Below are 9,052 nucleotides of genomic sequence, written 5' to 3'. Positions count from 1 at the left end.
ACAGAGCACATCTTGAAGAACTTTTCAAGAACCAGCTCCTGTAAATTAAGAGGAAAAAAGGTATTAAAGTAAGCCACTGAGACAATGTGTGCAAATTGTAAGAAATTTACTGTGTGAAGACCTTCTCATACCAGGAAGATTTTTGCTGTTAGAAAAAGAAAATCATAAATCATAAATGGTTTCAGTGTTATTATTGAGCAAAATGCAATGGTCATGGTAGGACAGGCGAGCAGCCTGAATGAGCATCTCTAGTGTCCAAATTCTGAATTTTCAGAATTTTCTATCAGAATTTTCTAGTTACCTGACAATTCACTCACATTTGATGACTAAGTATTTTGAAAAAGTAAGGAATAATGGCTCTGTATATTTGAAGACTCAACTGCAGGGGTAATAAACTGAAATTCTTCACATATGACTCTGGCTGATGTTGCTCTTGGAAGGAAATCTTGATAACCCGAAGAATCTGTGCACCCTTTAATGAGGTTAGAGAGGAAAAGCTATCCAAAGAATATGCAGGAGAGTCTGTCATTGATTTATTGCCTTACAGAAATGATTAATCCATTCTGATTTCCAGTTGTATCTCTTAGATTCTGCAACAGAATACAACAATTCTGACCAAAAACTTTAAAGGTTACTATTAGGCGAATTCTTACTAGACTGTCCTGAAAATATTCCTTTTATTCCCTAAACTAATAAATCCCTAAAAAAGGAATTTCAGGAGATCACCATACCCACCATCCTGAACTAAATTATTTCTACATAATAGGCAGTACACATATCTTGCCTAAATTTTTTAGGGTAGTCATAATTCCTTACATCATTCACTTTGAAGAGTTAGAAGGGTCTTTCCAATATGTAACAAAAGAATCCTCCTTTGCAATTTGAGTTCATTGCTTTTCATCCTCTTCCTAAAGACAAGTTCTAATTGCAGGAGGGGGTCACTGATTGCACTGATTTCTATTAGATCAATGATTTATTTTATGCCCCAAGTGAGAAATTACAACTGAATCATTGACACATCCTGAAAACCAGGAACTTTGTCATGTATTTCACGTAAGTGCTAATACAGATTAATCAGGTAATAACAAAACTGAACTGTCCCAGCCACTTACTGCACTGATTTGATTCCAGACAGAGCAGTATGAAACTTCCATTGCTTTCCTGGCACTCTAATCCAATCACTGTTTTATAGCGTCTGCAACACATACATCCCCAGGCACTGCACATAAAAACGTAATTAAAACAAACATTACATTGGATAAGCTTTCAGAAACAAAGTATCCTTTTACTGTCTGTTCCTACTAGTGGAGAGAAATGCAATGGTATATATTCAAAGGGTTTGCTGTCAAAATGAAACCAGGGAACATTTAGAAGACATGAATCAAATGAGCATGATGTACTAACTAATAGGCTGATACTCAACATTCACCATGGGGCAAAAACACTGGTGAATCTGATAAATCAACAATATTTGCATATTAATTCCTGAAGAAATTGACAGCCAGTGCAGCTGAAAACAAATAAGAGCTACAGTGTGTGGAATAAGATTAGTTTACCTTCACATGAATGCTGCACTATTCTTCATAACTTGGGAAAAAGATCTAGGGCAAAATCTAAGCCAGACTAAGAGAGGTGCTCATCCATTTAGGTCTTTATTTAATAGGTTTATGTGTTGGCAATATACCTTTTTCAAAATTGCATTAACCTATGTGAAGAAGAGTAGATTTGAAACAAACAGCAGAGCTCAGTGCCCTTAACCAGTATGCTGTGTATTTACAGAACCATTTATTTTAATCCAATAATTTTCGTTTTAGAAGCCCAGTGAACACACTCTAAAGAGGCTGAGAAAACAGAGTCATCCTGCATTCTGAATGTTCTCGTTTAAACCTGTGCAACTTCAAATTCTGTCAAGAGAGAACTTTTTGAGGGGTGCTTTTTCCTGTATTCATTCTAACGGAGGCTCCCAGGTTACTGAAGAGCTCTTGAATCTCCTTCTTGCATAATGTCTTTATCCCTTTAACCTTCCTCTTACACTACAAAAATAGATCTCCCTACAGAAAAGAGGAATTTGAAATTTTAAAGATGGTTAGGTTGGAATATTCTAAAATGGCTTTGAAATTGGGATGCACAGGTTCATAAAATTAGGACTGCCCTATAAAACCAATTAAAACTCAGGTCCATAATAAAGGATTTCTGTATATATGCAAATCAAACAAATAAACAAATCCCAAACAATTGTTATATAAAATTTTGCTATATTAATTTGTGTAAGTCAAAATGGTTATTGTCAATCTCCATTACATAGACAGAAAAACCCCTAAGATTTTCCCAATATGTCTGAAATGGATAACCTATACCTGTAGAAACAGAGTACATCAGTATAATTTTGTTGTCAAATGTCTGGATCCCTTGGAAGTTGCCCATAAGAAAAAAAAAATAACAAGAACAAACAAAAAGTGGTAATTGCAATATAAGAAAGCATATAAAGAATAAGCAACCCACCAAAACACAATGGGAAAAATAATCATCTCTTTGAGAACAAAGGACTTCAAACTTTTCTGAATTTTAATTTTATGTCTTTCTGAATATTGTCTTTCCTCACTTGCAACCCTATACTTTCGAAACACAAAACATGCTGACATGTGCAAGGGGCAGTCACACATAGTCAAAAGCATTTAAATTATTGTTTTGCTACACTAATATACTCATGGTTTTCAGTTTGGACGATGCAATTGGCTTGCAGTCTTCAAAACAAAATCATAGCATTAATTGGTTATGACAACTTCCTTAGATCCTGAAACACTTCTAGAATTTACATAAAGAGAATCATAGAAGCCCAAGGAACATTTCAGCACAGTGCCATTTTTTAAAAACTGGGTTATTTCACTTACAAACGTCGTAAAAGTCGGCTCATCTGTAACTAGTTGTATAGCAACAAGAAAACTAGCATCTAATGGAATTTTTAACCTCAAACTTGGCAGACTTCCTGGAAAATATTGAATCATGAAAGGTCCAACATTTATTTAAAAGCAGAATTCAGAGCTGACCTCTAATCTGACCCCTTCTATGCACACAGTACTGGAAACAAAAGCTGTTCAGAGTCCAATTATTTAAGGTCTCTTTGCCAGAGGAACACTACCTTTCTTGCTGTTAACGGGGAAACTTTTTCCCTTCTCTCACAAATACTATTAAGTAATAATGGAAGTAGATGCAAATGAAGAATAACAAAGGCAACCTTTCATTCAGTGCAGCCATGGTCTTGTAAAGTGCAAGGTCCTCCGAGTGATTTAGTAAACAAGGACAATTGGTGATCACCTACCTAGGAGCAGCAGAGATTAAAAGCAGAATATGCAGGAAGAAAACATGGCTGTTCCAATTGACGGGCAGTTTTTTCTTTCTCTGCAGTAGAATTAATGAAAAGCATTTTTGGTACTGAAATCATCTAGGAAGATTTCTCTCCAATTTTCCTTTGGGGCTTCCCTTCTAGGATTCCTCATTTCTATTCTTTTGGTTTAACTTTCCTGATGTTTGGTTAGTATCTGTGCTCTGTTGGTACTAGAATATAAATTAAAATACCACAAGCACCAGATATCTGATCGTATGAGCCATTGCAGAGGCCATAAAGCAATATTTCAAGTTCAAATGGCAAAATTAATAACTTAATGTAAGGCAATTACAAAGCCTGCCTGGAGATCTATGTCTGATGGAACAGAATGTAGAGACCAATGATTGTTTATTTCTTTACTAATATGGTCAGATAAGGCTATTAACTTACTGTGACTGTGAGAATGTTTGTTATTTTTCTGGTTTGTTTCTGGTTTTCTTTCCAGTCACAGGATCAACCTGAAGGAAGTGGAACTCATTCATGCTCTTTTTTATGCCTACTTAAACACTGGAGATGCTTAGTTGCCTGTATTTTCATGAATTTTGTAAGTGTTATTGTACAGTCATATCTTCTTACATCACTGTTGTATGCTATTTGATTCAGACTGTCCATTTGTTAAAAAAAAAGGTAAAAATGTTAGTCATGAGAAACATGCTCATAGATATGATTTAACTTACAATTACTTTTACTGGAGAGGAGAACCAAAACAGATTAACTGGAGCTACTGGAAATCTTCAGATGCTGAATCTCCAGCTTTTCAAAATGCAACAAATGGAAAAGCTGCTTTTGGAAGGCAGAAAATATTTTTTATACGATTTTTTGTAATTATTAATACTAACGTAATCAAAATGATATTTTTAATAATGTTTCAGACTTGAGGCAATTTTGCATCTTTTCTGACTTCCTGTCTAGAAGGTTAGTCAGCACAAAGAATTTATCATTAAAAATGTCAAATCAGTATCTTTCTGAGTGAATAGTTGGATGGCGACCTGAAACTGTGTAACAAAATTAATTATTCTTGTTTTCCCCTTAAAATGATAAAGGTAATTTTCCAGCACAGCAGTGGCTGCAGAGTTCTGCTCTTTCTTGTATCCTTAGCAACACATCCTGTTCCCTGTTTCCAGCAGTTCAGTGTAATATAAATGCACCACGTGCTTTCTACAGGGGTATGTATCACCAGTTCCTGTCACCCAGTATGCAAATGCAGAGAGCAGTTAAAGGGTTCATCAGCACAACAGAAACAGACGTCATTTAGGAGGCTAACTGGTGTCCTAAGTCCAGCACACCTTTTTTAGAGCTACGGTTCAACATGAAATCCACAATAAAACTGATCTCCAGGTCTTGTCTCTGATGCAGACAACTTCATTACAAATTAGAGTTTAGACCATATTTTAAATGTCAAATGGATTTAAAAATTACTGTTTTGGTGGGGTTTATTTTGACATTTTGAAAATTATAGGGGAAAGTAATTTGCAAAACTCCGGATCAGTCACAAAAACATGAGCAAGACAGAGCTACCATTAGCTTCCAGGAAAATATGGGAGATTAATATCTCATTCATACTAAATTTACATGAATATGCAGAAGGCAAAAGGGGAGTAGTATTGATTAAAAAGATACTAAAAATATTAGATTTTTTTCCATTGCTTCATAACCTACAGAGTTGTCATTTTCAGTGAGAAAATTCCATCATTATTGCAAGTGAAGAAAAAGTAATTTATTATTAATTTTATCTCAGGCAAAATCTGACTAACATTCTTTGAAAAGTTATAAAACCAAATATGGAAAATTGCAGGGTACTACTATAGGTGATATTGCTAGCACATGAAATCAAAATGAAAACCTGTGTATTACATAAAGAGGCAAGAGTTGAAAAAGCAAAGTTTTACTTTCTTCATATCATCAATTACAGGCAAATTTTGTGATTTTTTTGTTTCTATAATATTTAGAACAGAAGCAATGTAATTGCACTGGGTTTTTCAGCTCATAACAGTAAAACTACAGCAAAACTTACCTTTCTTCATTAATATGTGTGTATGTTTCTTGGTGTATTTATGCTATTCAGGTTTTGCCCTATCTCACAGCTCCTCATCAGGGCAATCAGGGGTACACCTTCTCAGAACAAAATCACCTCTGTGTATCAGATATGACTGCCATTAAGAGATGTGTTCTTGGGAAAGATGGGAGAGAAAGCCTTGAAGATTCTTGCATTTTTCTTCCCACACAATTAGACTTTCATGAATCAGACCTATCTTTCTACACAGGAGCAGAATAAACCCCTCTCATGATGGTCAATTATAATTCTCTGAAGCTGAAGAACTACGGGGAACATCTCCCCACTGCAGATCTTGTTCATTTTTACTCCATTTCTGATAAAAAACACAAGCTAGAACTCCTCTGTTTCAGATTGTAGAACTATCTCACAAGCCTTTTTTAGAGAACAAAGTAATTCTGACCACCCTTATTAGCAACTTTTACAGCCAACCTTACAGAGTTATCCAGCCAAGGTTAATTTCCTTGTGGATCTCTGAAGATGCAGTCATGGAAAAAGAAAAACTATACCTGAGTTTGAAAACAGTTGTTTTTCCGTACATTCTGTAGTTGCTTGGCTCAGACCGGCTGCATAGCTCAGAAATCCTTTGACTACTCTAGTGATTAATCACCCTGATTGCCCAAATAAGCTAACACAAAAAGCCATATTTGTACAGACATCCATATCCTTTCATTTTTGGAAACCTATTTCCACTGTAGTTCCTCCAAAAAATCAAAAATATCTATGCAAAACCAAAACAAAAGCAGAACAAAATCACAAAAAACCCCATAGATAAAGAAAATAAAAAGCTATAGAGCAGTATTTTGTGTCTTAATTACATTGTTTAAGCTTCCCTTGGCTGCTTCCAGAAACTCTTTCCCTCCCCCACCTAAACTCATCTATGGTTACATGAAGAAGAATCAGACAGACCTAACATAGAAGGTCTCCTGTCTGTGAGTCAAAGACAATCTGTCTGATGGACTGATATCCACATCAGTTGTCTGACCTGTTCTTTCAGAAACTTTCTTCCACCCCAATCCTGTGATAGGATCCAATATTCCCATGAGTTCTGAAAACAGCAACCCGTCCTGTCTGCGAAGAATCTGATGGACCATTTCTTCTTACTGTTACCATAATTGTTACATGAAATCCTCAAAATTAGGTATGATAATTGCAAAGTTAGTACTGATATTTCCTTATCAATATGAATTAAAAGAAATCCCTCATAAAACACAGTTGTCTTTGAAAGAGGGATTCTGATTATCTGATACTTAAAAACATATTCAAGTTCAATTAAATTATCTAAACTTTCCTTTAAGGCATGCTTGAAGCAGAGTTTTCAAATATAGATACAAGTATATGAAAATTCATGTCATAAACAAAATTAAGAAAATAAAATAAAAAGGCCACAGGGCAAATATAAAGAAAATAATAGGACCTTTCTCTGAAATGGTGTTAAAATGCATTCCTTCTTTGAATGGTACTATCTAATTGCAATCCATTTCCCTGCAGAAGAATATCCAAACAAAGAGCATACTATAAAATACTTGCTGGGTGAAATACCTGTAACAGGAAAACAATTCTGCCGTTGCATAGACTTGAGTTAGTGGAAGAAAAAACACATTAATTATCCCAATTGCATCACATCATTTAACAACTTAACATAAATGCATACTTGATGAAGCAGTAATGGAAAATATACAGAAACATTTCCACAAAAAACAAAACCAGAGAATTAATATCTTAGTGAAAGAGTCAGGCAGCTTTACAATGAATCTTCAAAACTCTATTTAAGAAGTTCATTATATTCAAATGAAGTCTACTGATCAGTCAGCTTTTCTCTCTTTTCTAGATAAAGCTGGAAAATGTGCATGATTGATGAAGTATAGCTAAAAAAGATGGTAGAAAGGAACATCCATTAAAAGAGAGCAATGAAAGGACACAGATAGCTTTTCCAAATGCTCTTTGTTCACAGTGGATTAAATGCACCTTACCTTTTCAGACAGAAGCCAGAGCACAATATCACAAAATATAAATGCTTTATGTTTTTAGAAAGTTGGGGGGGAGGGAGGGGAGTTGCCTGTACTGAAATGCTTTTTGTCAGAAGAACAGGCAAGCTATGTACTTACAGTGTTTTTTCTGTATAATTACATTCAGGATGGTCTATTGACAATTATCTGTTAGAGACTAGATTTAAGGAAGAAGCATCTCTGACACACTATTCATTATGTCTGCTGGTGTAGGAGTCTAAACTAAGGATAGAAGAGAAAAACAGACTCCAGAGCTTTCTTTCATCCCATGACAAACTACAACAAATCTTGCCACCTTAGGATTCTGTGCAACATTGGACAGTGTCAGAGTACAACAAAAAACTGACTACAACAAAAAGCTAACCACAAGGTAGTTCTTAACACTAGACCATTAAAAATTGAGCAAAAATTTTAAATAATGCTAATTCTTACATATCTTTTGTATATTTAAACTTTCAGACACTACTTACCCTCTTCAAAAGACTTCTCAGTACCCCAAAAAATAATCAGGTAAAAACTAAAAGAATATCTGACAATCAAACAGATTATTGTGTCCCACACACAACAAACTCAGAGAACATTGTATTTTAGCAGACCTGTGTAAGCCAATATACAACTACAGTGTATTCAAGTCAAATATCAAAGGATGAACTTACAAGTGATGCAGAGCCTTCTGCTGATATAACCTGTAAATACATTTTTTGTGTTAAATGCATATACATGTTGTAATGGGGAATCTGGGGAAAAATGCCTGATAGTATTCATTACTCCAACTTTCACAAGCCACGGAAATATCTAGAACTTTGCATGGCATCTTTTTTTTTGTATTACTTCTTACAGTATAGTAGGTTGCTATTGGGACATTAGAGAGGATCAACATATACTTGAAGAGTTAAATGTCTTACTGCAACTGACTTTTTGGAGAATTAGCATTCAGCTCTTATAGATGCATTTTAGGCTTCCTGCAGATAAGAGAAAAAGGGTCTCGCAGTTGTAATTGTAGAAAGAATAGCTAGCATGTTTGTGTGATCCTTGTGAAAGGGATAAACAGTAATAAAATAAATAGCAGTTAGATCCATGATGTATTTTTAAGTTATACAGAATGGTCTTTCTATTTGGGATGAGTTTATTCTTCTGTGGAGCTCAATGGAGAATATTCTAAAGGAGAAAGTTGTTCTGAAATTTCCTCAAGGAAGCAAATTCATTGTGAATTATTTCAAAGAACCAATTAATATTAAGGGAACAAATCAGCTGACTTACAGAAGCAACAGCAAAATAAGATACAATATTTACTTAATGAAGACAGAAGAAAGAAAATCTTAAGGGTAATGACTAAGTGTTTATTACACATTTTCTGCTACAGTGGCAATATATCACAGGCGAGACTACTGATATGTACGATGTGCTGTGGGCAGACTTTCTGAAAGCATTGTATTTTTTGCAGAATTCTAAGAAAAATTACACTATTTATAAAACAGCAGGAAAGACAGCACATTCATCTTTCATGCATGCAGCATGGAAGTTGCTATATAGATATCTGAAGCAAGGATGTGCAGACTGGGGTTCTGGAACTGACCTTTACACATCCATCAAAGTTGTGGCATG

The sequence above is a fragment of the Lichenostomus cassidix genome, chromosome Z, assembly GCF_008360975.1.
Source record: "Lichenostomus cassidix isolate B80296 chromosome Z, HeHo_3.0, whole genome shotgun sequence".
Lineage (NCBI taxonomy): Eukaryota > Metazoa > Chordata > Aves > Passeriformes > Meliphagidae > Lichenostomus > Lichenostomus cassidix.
Note: the sequence above shows the minus strand (reverse complement) of the source record.